This window comes from Poecilia formosa, unplaced genomic scaffold (assembly GCF_000485575.1).
Source record: "Poecilia formosa unplaced genomic scaffold, Poecilia_formosa-5.1.2 Scaffold125, whole genome shotgun sequence".
In the NCBI taxonomy this organism is placed as follows: Eukaryota; Metazoa; Chordata; class Actinopteri; order Cyprinodontiformes; family Poeciliidae; genus Poecilia; species Poecilia formosa.
Genome location: NW_006800064.1, coordinates 718567 through 726932, shown reverse-complemented (window position 1 = coordinate 726932; position 8366 = coordinate 718567). Strand labels below are relative to the sequence as shown.

General features: G+C 42.0%; 1 long non-coding RNA gene across 1 annotated transcript; it reads left to right on the top strand.

The window, feature by feature from the left end:
• The first annotated feature begins 3491 nt into the window (after positions 1–3491).
• Positions 3492–7975, top strand: LOC107837240 (uncharacterized). Its single transcript, XR_001663248.1, has 2 exons — positions 3492–4253; positions 7109–7975. It is a non-coding gene; the product is annotated as an uncharacterized LOC107837240 (long non-coding RNA).
• Positions 7976–8366: the final 391 nt, after the last annotated feature.

The window sequence follows — 8366 nt, the reverse complement described above, 5'->3', positions numbered from 1 at the left end:
GAGAGTTATCGAGAAACAATTGAACTTCCTCCTCTGTAATTGCTAAAACTACAGGTGGACTACAATTCCGAAACAACAGCATAGAAAAGCTGCACTTTTGTTCACAACTTCTCCTTTTGGACACTGATTGGCCCAGTAAAAATTCTACCAGAGGAATCCAAGGGGATGGGAGAAAGCCTGGAATGAATCGAGCAGAATTGAGCAGGAAGGCAATGGCCAGTCTAGAACTGCACCAACGCGGGCTGAAAGTCTGCTAGGTAAGGCAGAATCCATTCTTATGAACATAAACTGTCAGTTTGAAGTTTATTGCAGTTTAACATTAAGGCCTCTTTGGAGACATTTCCTGTGGACTGATGAAACTACAGGAAAGTGTTTGGCTATAATGATCATTTTTACATTTTTGGAAAAAAAAAAAGGGTAAAACTAGCAAAACCTGAGAGCACCATTTCATCTGTGAAGTGTGGCGGTGGCTGCATCATGTCGTGTTGTGTGAGTGTTCTGCTGCAGGAAGGACTGGTGCGCTTGTCAAAACAGATGACATCATAAGGAAGCAAAGGGTGGAGTAATACTGAAGCAACATTTCAAGGCGTAGGCCATTGTTTGTCAAGACATTGTTCTGCTCACAGAGCTAACTCTGATCGAAAAAGCATTTGAGCTAGCTTTTACAGATTTCTTCTGGGGTTTTTGTTGTTGTTCTTCTTCTTCTTTTTGGGTTAAACATAAAAATTTCAAATCGTCAAAGAAATTATTTTGGTTAAAAAAAAACTTGAGTAAATACAAAGAGCATTTGAGGACGAGGACTTCTTCCAGTCAGCCTCCTCTTTTCACAGTGAGAGTTTGTTGTTGTTGTTGTTGTTGTTATTGTAATTTATTTTGTGTGGTTTTGAAAGCCAAGCTCGACTTCCACCATTACGGGTAACCTCAGTTTCTTAATCACATTACAGTCTGCCTGAAAAACCTTTACTATCCTCTTACAGTCTTTCCGGCCTTGATAATGGACATCAAGTTGCTTTTACTTGCAGAGCTCTAGGAGGAGGCTTGGAGGCGTCTGTGACTGCTGTTTGTCAGGATAAGGTTTGAAGAGCGACATTTGCATCTTCTGCCCTTTCCAGTGACAAGCTCAATAAGCTTTAACACTTCAAAAATACTGTTCTATTTTTCCTTTTCATGGCTTTAATATACAAATATAAATATGTACATATGACACAAAACAACTATATCTTACTGAAATGGTATATATGAGGGGGAAAAAAATAGAAATCAGCTTATTTCTCATTTCAAGACCTAAATCATGAGGAGGCCCAAATATTTACACTACAAACTGAAATAGATTTTTTTTTTAGGTTGTGAAATTTTGCTAGAAAGCATTGTGTTTGATTTTATATATTTGTGTTTCTTGCTGATGGGGAACTACATCTTGCAGCTTGCTTGTTGTAGGCAACATAAGTATGAGGAAGGAGGAGGGATGAGACAGAGGGAAGGAGTCTATATTTGGAAGCAATGCGTGGTAAGGAGCGGGTTCCCTTGCCGGCAGAAACTGGCTTGGAGGGGCTGGCACATTCAGTCTGATGGGTGTGCCCCACTTTGACACGCAAAGACAGCGAGACGGAAGCAAAATGATCCCAGCGGCGAGCCAAAAATCTTTCTGAGGCGGAAAAACAACAACAAAAAAAGCAAGAAAGCACCATTAAACATATCCACTGCCCATGTGTCCAGTGCAATATTTGATTTGATTTATGAGTGAGACCTATAAGTGTTGATGAGAATTAATTAGAGCATGTATTTACTATTTCATGACGTCTCCATGCACCACCACTGACATTTCAACACATTGTGGGGCGACAGTGCGTTGCCAGTTCAAACCCTCGCTTTGTTCGTATCAGTCATCGAGTCCCTGGGCAAGACACTTCACCTCCTCGCCTGCTGCTGCTGGTCACAGGGCCCAGTGACGCCAGCTGAGTGGCAGCCTTCCTTCTGTCACACTGCCTGTGGGCACTTGTAGCTGCTATGTAGCTACAAGTGCCCACTTGTAGCTACTTGTGTGAGTTCTTGAATGACTGAATATAGTGCAAAGTGCTTTGAAGTCCTCTGAACTGGATAAAGTGTTGTACAAGTACAGGCCATTTCCCATTTTACTATGAACTATCCTGAAAGTTGCAGAGAAACTTCATAGTTTTAGTTTGAAGCCATCAAGAAGCTTGTGATACGATTCCATCTGGCATATCTACGCACTTTTTATTCCTTTATTGTGAATTGCAAGAGCTCAGTAAAAAAGTCTGGCTTCATGTATTTGAAATCAGATTAAAATCAAGTGGGTTCCAAAAACTTAATATTATTCTGCTTTATCATTCCAACTAGTTTTAAAGTGTGCTTGGATCGTCATCCTGCTGGAACACCAAGATGTTCAGTTTTTAATCAGCAGACCCATCCTGTCGGCCTCAAATGAAGGACAATCAGTGAGTGTGTTCACGGACTCACAAGAAACCACCCAAATCTGAACTTTATGTGAATCAAAACATGCTGAACGTCAGCATCTCCATCCACACTGAGAGGAGTCTGTCATCATTACACAGAAAGGATACCAACCTAGAAAAAAATCCTGTGCTCGCTTAAAATTTACAACAGGCAAAACATCTTCCATGTTCTGGTGTCAAATTTTAGACTCATCCATAAAAAGAACATTACTCTACAATCAGTCTTTGTCTGGAAAACTTTAGTTTGCTCTCTGTGTTTTTTCAAGAGAGCAAATCTTTTCTTCACCTGCCACAGAATTATTTTTTCTAACAGTGCAGTGAGTGTACTTTCATATTGACTGCGGCAAAAACCTGCTGTCGATCCTGTGATGAGATTTTAGGGTTTTCAGCGATTTCATTTACCATTTGTTGACTGCTCAGATGGAACCTGCTTAGAAAGCCAGACTGGGGCCCAGTGGCATTGAATATTAGTCACTTGTTCTGGACAGGAATGGCTGATTTCAAACTCTTATAAGACGTCTTTAAATCTCTTAGCAAAGACATAAGCTAGAATCTTCTTTCTGAAGGATCCCGACAGCTGTTTCAAAGTACCATTGTGTTCACTCTCTCTTCAACACACCCTAAACATCTACATGTGAAGCTCCTTCAAAAAGCAGCATAATGACTTTCTCAACTGATATGCTCTGTAGGAGAAATACTGATGTTTGATTTTTAGCTATTTTAATTCGGAATGAATGTGGAGATGTCCCAACGCACTTCTCCATAAACTGCACATTGTAAATTATTTTAAAAGTACTCAAAATGCTCGGGATTGTACGTCCACAGATGTTAGAAAACCACACAGGATGACTAGTGAATATCTACAGTAAAATCCTACTCGTTAGGATAACTTTAAACTTAGTTATGACAGTTTTAGAAATCCTTGAACTTCTTGTACCATCAGGAAAAGCACAGGTTAAAACCCCTCCTCACATATTAAAACTTTTAATTATTATCACTGTCGTGATGAAATCTTCTTGCCAGAACTCCAACCCTCACCACTCCTCTTGTGTAATTTCAAAGCGCTTCTTCTAAACAGGAAACTTGAACCACCTGTTAATGACTCATCTACAAACAGAAGATGGGTGAAGATGCTCGCCACACCCATAAGATTTGAATGACACGCGTCTTTTCCAGTCCTTGTTTGCATGTGTCCACGGTCAGTCCCACATTCTGAGGTGACAGGCAGGCTGGATAAACCTATGAGGAAGGCAAGAAGACACTGCCGTGCGGTTTGGACCGAATAAACAGGAGTTGAACCGCACAGCTTGTACTTAGAGAGTCAATAATGATCCAAGTGGAGCGCTAAATGCTTGTGTTGTACAGAATACAGCCCTAAAACGTGATTCATTTGCAACGCATTAGCAAATCTCTAATATTTACAGCAATGTTTTTTTTTTATTTTTATTTTTTTAATAATATCGATTTGCAGAGGATGAAGTGTGGACGATTTTGCTGCAAGCCTGTCAACAAACCACAGGGCGCTCGTAATTCCGCCTCAAACACTCACAGAGCTGATACGAAGAGCCGCAGAATCTTTAATTTGTTATCTCTTCCCTTGTTTCCGAGGAAGAGGCGGGGAGGGGAGATGAAGAGAAGAGGGCTGGAGTCACCAGAGGGAGAGGGGAAGGGTGGGGGGAGAAAAGGCGGAACAAACCGGTGAGCTCGGATACAAGCTGTAGCTTCTCGCCCGCACTGCAGATTAACTCTTACCGCGCCGGGAAGACGCAGCTGGACTCGGTGAGTTGTTGTTATTATTATTATTATTATTATTTTTAATTATTATTTCTCTCGTCCTCGCTGCCCCGCAAATTTTAGCAGTTCGCTCCACAGCAGCAAAATGCGGCGGTTTGGTCCGGTCTAAGTGCGGACAGGTAGAGACGGATTCAGGTGCAGAGCATCACAGAGAGTCTCCTCTCGTCTCGTGCACACTCCGAGCTTCACACACAAGATGCACTTTCGCTTCCTGGCGTGCTCGTCGAATCGATGTGTGCTTGATGTTGAGCAGCTTGTCTCCGGTTTTCCGGGAGCTGTCCGCCGCTCAGGTGCTGAAGCGGCTCGTCATCCACAGGCGGCTGTAATTAACTGCAATGCAATGTCTCAGCAGAGGTGAAGACCGATGGACCCCTCTCGGAGACAGCAGTTCGGATCCCAGCCTGCTGCGCTGAGTAAGACACGGTGATCTTTTCGTGATTTTTTTTTTTTTTTTTTTTGGTGCACTTTTATGCTAACACGTAAAAGTGTGGAAACTGTTACGGCGCTGATTTAGTGGTCTTGAACTGGTCTTTAAGCAGCCCAATCATAAGCGTTCCTTTAATGTCAGAGAATATTCCGCCCTGGAAGTTCTTCCATGTCCCTTCGTCATCCAATTAATAATGAATGAAGGAATGGGTGGATAAGAGCAGCTCCACTCCCTGAGCTGTTGTCCTGAAGTCTAACTCTGCCTCTTTTCGCAGACAGCTGCACTGGTCCGAGCCAAGCGGGATGTTGTAGTAGTCAAAGATGTGGGATTCCCTGTGTAAACACACCGGTAGCATGGCCCAACTGAGGGGCAAAAATCTGCCAGGCTGGAGCAGCGCCAGTGGCAGACAGACAGCTTCTAAAATGTGACCCTGCTCCTTTAAATCTAAATTATGTAAACTTTGCCTCTCTTCTGATCATCCTTTAAAGTTGTCATATGGGAGGGTGAAATTGGAAGGTTGCTATCCCAAAAGGGACATCTTGTTCTCTACTTGAGAATCAGTAATTACCCCATGTCGGCATGAACACTGAATAGCGGTCCTTCATAATGCTTCTAAGGATTCTTTTGCTCATGATCCCACTAGTCATGTTCACTTTTTAAGCTGGCTGGAGCACATTAATTGCTTTTTGGACTACTGAAGCCGCAACTCAAGATTTCTCTTTGTAAGATGTTAAGTACTACGTTCTCGTGTTGATATACAAGGGATAGGCTTTCAAAGGATTTAATAGGATTTGACAAGAGTGAGAGGAGGAGAGATGGAAATATGTTTTCTTTTTTTTAGCAAAAGAAGAAGAGATGGCATGAGAGGATAAGATTAGTTGATGGTAAATGGATGATGCATTCACACTCCCCACCGAGGACCTTCCTATAACCTTCATGTTCAAGAAGCCCGCTGCAGGCGGTGATGCCTCTGCAAAATTATGGTGCTGGATAAGCATAAATTCAAACTTTTATGAATGCACATGAAAGCTAGAGAACATTGGATAGCACTAGGAGTCTGGGATCACTTAAAGTTTTCTGTCCGTCCCACAGGGATCTATTCTGTGCTCCTCATGTAGGGTTATAAAAAATTTTGACATCATATTTAAGAAAAATAAATAAATAACATATTTTTGTGAGTCAGTTTAAAGTTTCTTGAAACTGGTTCTTTGTACATTGTTACTAAAATAGGACAACAATATACAATAACAGTGCCTTGAAAAAGTGCTTTTTTTCCCACATTTTGAGATTGTATTATTCCAAAAGGCAACAAAGGAGGTTGTAACTCTGAAGGGAAGCTGAAGAGACGCACAGCTCAGGTGGGAGAATCTGTCAGCAGGACAAACATTAGTTATGACTCTTTAAATGTGCTCTCTTTGAAAAGTAGCAAAATGAAATTCATCGTAAGTCCTCTTTGCAGATTGCGCTGGTCAGATTAGACTGAAAGTTAACTTTTTAAAAATGGATGTCATTTTTTAAAATGGGAAACTCACTATATGTCATCCTAATTCATGCCATCACCATTATGAGACACATGGTGGTGGCAGCATTAAACAGTGGGGATGCTTTTCTTCAGTACAGACAGGGAAGCTGCAAGCTCAAAGTAGATGTGAAAATTGATGCAGATAAATGCAGGTCAGTCCTTGAAGAGAACCTGCTAGACAGCAAAAAAACTGAGGCATGGCTCACCTTCTAGCAGGGCAATGGCCTTTAACACAAATCCAAAGCAAACATATAGAAGTTTAGCATAAAACATATTATTGTGTGTGACCAAAACCAATAAACAAACCTAAATTGAAATGAGGAACTTAAAAATTGATGTTCTCAGAAACCCTCAATTCAATTTTAGTAGGGCAACAATTTCAGTCCGAAAACAAACACTGAACTTATAGACTTTTAAATAAAACATTGCTAAATATTGTGTTTTTCCGCATTACATTATGTCCTTCTTTGTGTTCATAAAATCCCAGTGAAATAATATTTTAGACATTTGTGGCTAAATATCTGCGACAGACTGGCGACCTGTCCAGGGTGAACCCCGCCTCTCGCCCGGAACGTTAGCTGGAGATGGGCAGCAGCAGCCCTCCCGACCCCACTGAGGGACAAGGGTGTAAAGAAAATGGATGGATGGCTAAATATAAGACCTTTCAAAGAGCAGACGTACTTTTACAAGGTGCCGTTTATGGAAACTGAATTGAAGTTTCCTGTCTTCAGTCACACGTCTGCATCAGAATACGAAAGATAACATTTTCCCATAAGACTAGCCACAAATGAAAGAGAAACATTAAAGATGCACAGTTACTGTATATGTTGTCTCTGTGTACTCTATAATAGCTCCTATTTTGCAACTCCTAACTTCTTATTTGTTTTCCAGGATCGGATTGGGAAAGCTTCTTCCTTCCAATGCTCACATAACCACTCTTCAGCCTACAATTACTCTCCCTGTGGAGCACAAGAGCTCCTCCTAAACTCAGGTCATTCCTCAAGCTGCCACATACAGAGCTTCTGGACTGCAGCCAGACTCTGTGGGGACGGGGACAAAACAAAGGGATGCACGAGGGACACATTGACTGAGAGATGCGCTTCTGACCCTCAGGTCTCCTCTTTTGTAAAAGTTGAGCAAACATCCCAAATCACCACTTTCTCACATATGTTGACCACGGCTTACGGCGGCCACACATTTTTGTGTGCGTGTTTGCTTCACAGCGTCTTGGCAAGTACCTAACCACAAGAGGGAGCATCTGGTCTCGCCTCATTCGCAGAGGGGAGCTGTAGAGCGCGGCACTTCCGTTTCCGCATGCAGAACATCCTCGATCAAAACTTAGACATGGCCACAGCGCTGCTCGCGGGCGAGAAGCTGAAGGAGCTCATCCTGCCGGGCTCCTCTCAGGATGAGAAGGGTGGGGCACTGGCTGGCCTCATGGTGCAGCTCAAACTGGAGCTGCCCTTTGATCGGGTCGTCACTATAGGGACGGTCATCATCCCCATCCTGCTGGTCACCCTTGTCTTCACAAGAAACTTTGCAGGTGGGTGGCTCGGGCCACTACAGGGGCGCTTGGCGCTAACGCAGCAACAAAGATGTTTGATTAACGAACAAATGGTTTCAAGCAAACCTGTGTACCTTGCAAAGCATTCATAGGTGATTTTCAACAACAAACTTCAATACGTTTTGATCGGATTTTATGTGGCAGATCAAAACTAGTGCATAGAAGACGGAGAGAAACGTATATATTTTTCAAAATTAAAAAAAAAAGAAAATCTGAAAGTGTGGTCATTATATGTAATAGTCCCCTTTACAATGACACCCCACAATAAAATCCAGTGCAACCAAATGCCTTAAGAAACCAACTCTTCATAATCCATCTGTATGTAATTTAATCTTAGTATAAATATAGCAGTTCTGTGAGGGTCTCTGGGTTTTATGGGAGAACATATTGAACAAACATCGAACAAACATTATGATGATAAGGAAACTTTGCATCACAGATGTTTCTGGAATGTCACCACCAGCCTTTAACATTGCAACTAAATGTTTTGTCCATTCCTGTTTTGGGGAAAAGTTCAGGCTCAATAAATAGCATCTTAGCTCTGGACATATAGTGAAAGTTGTTGCTTTAGGCAAACATCTAGCA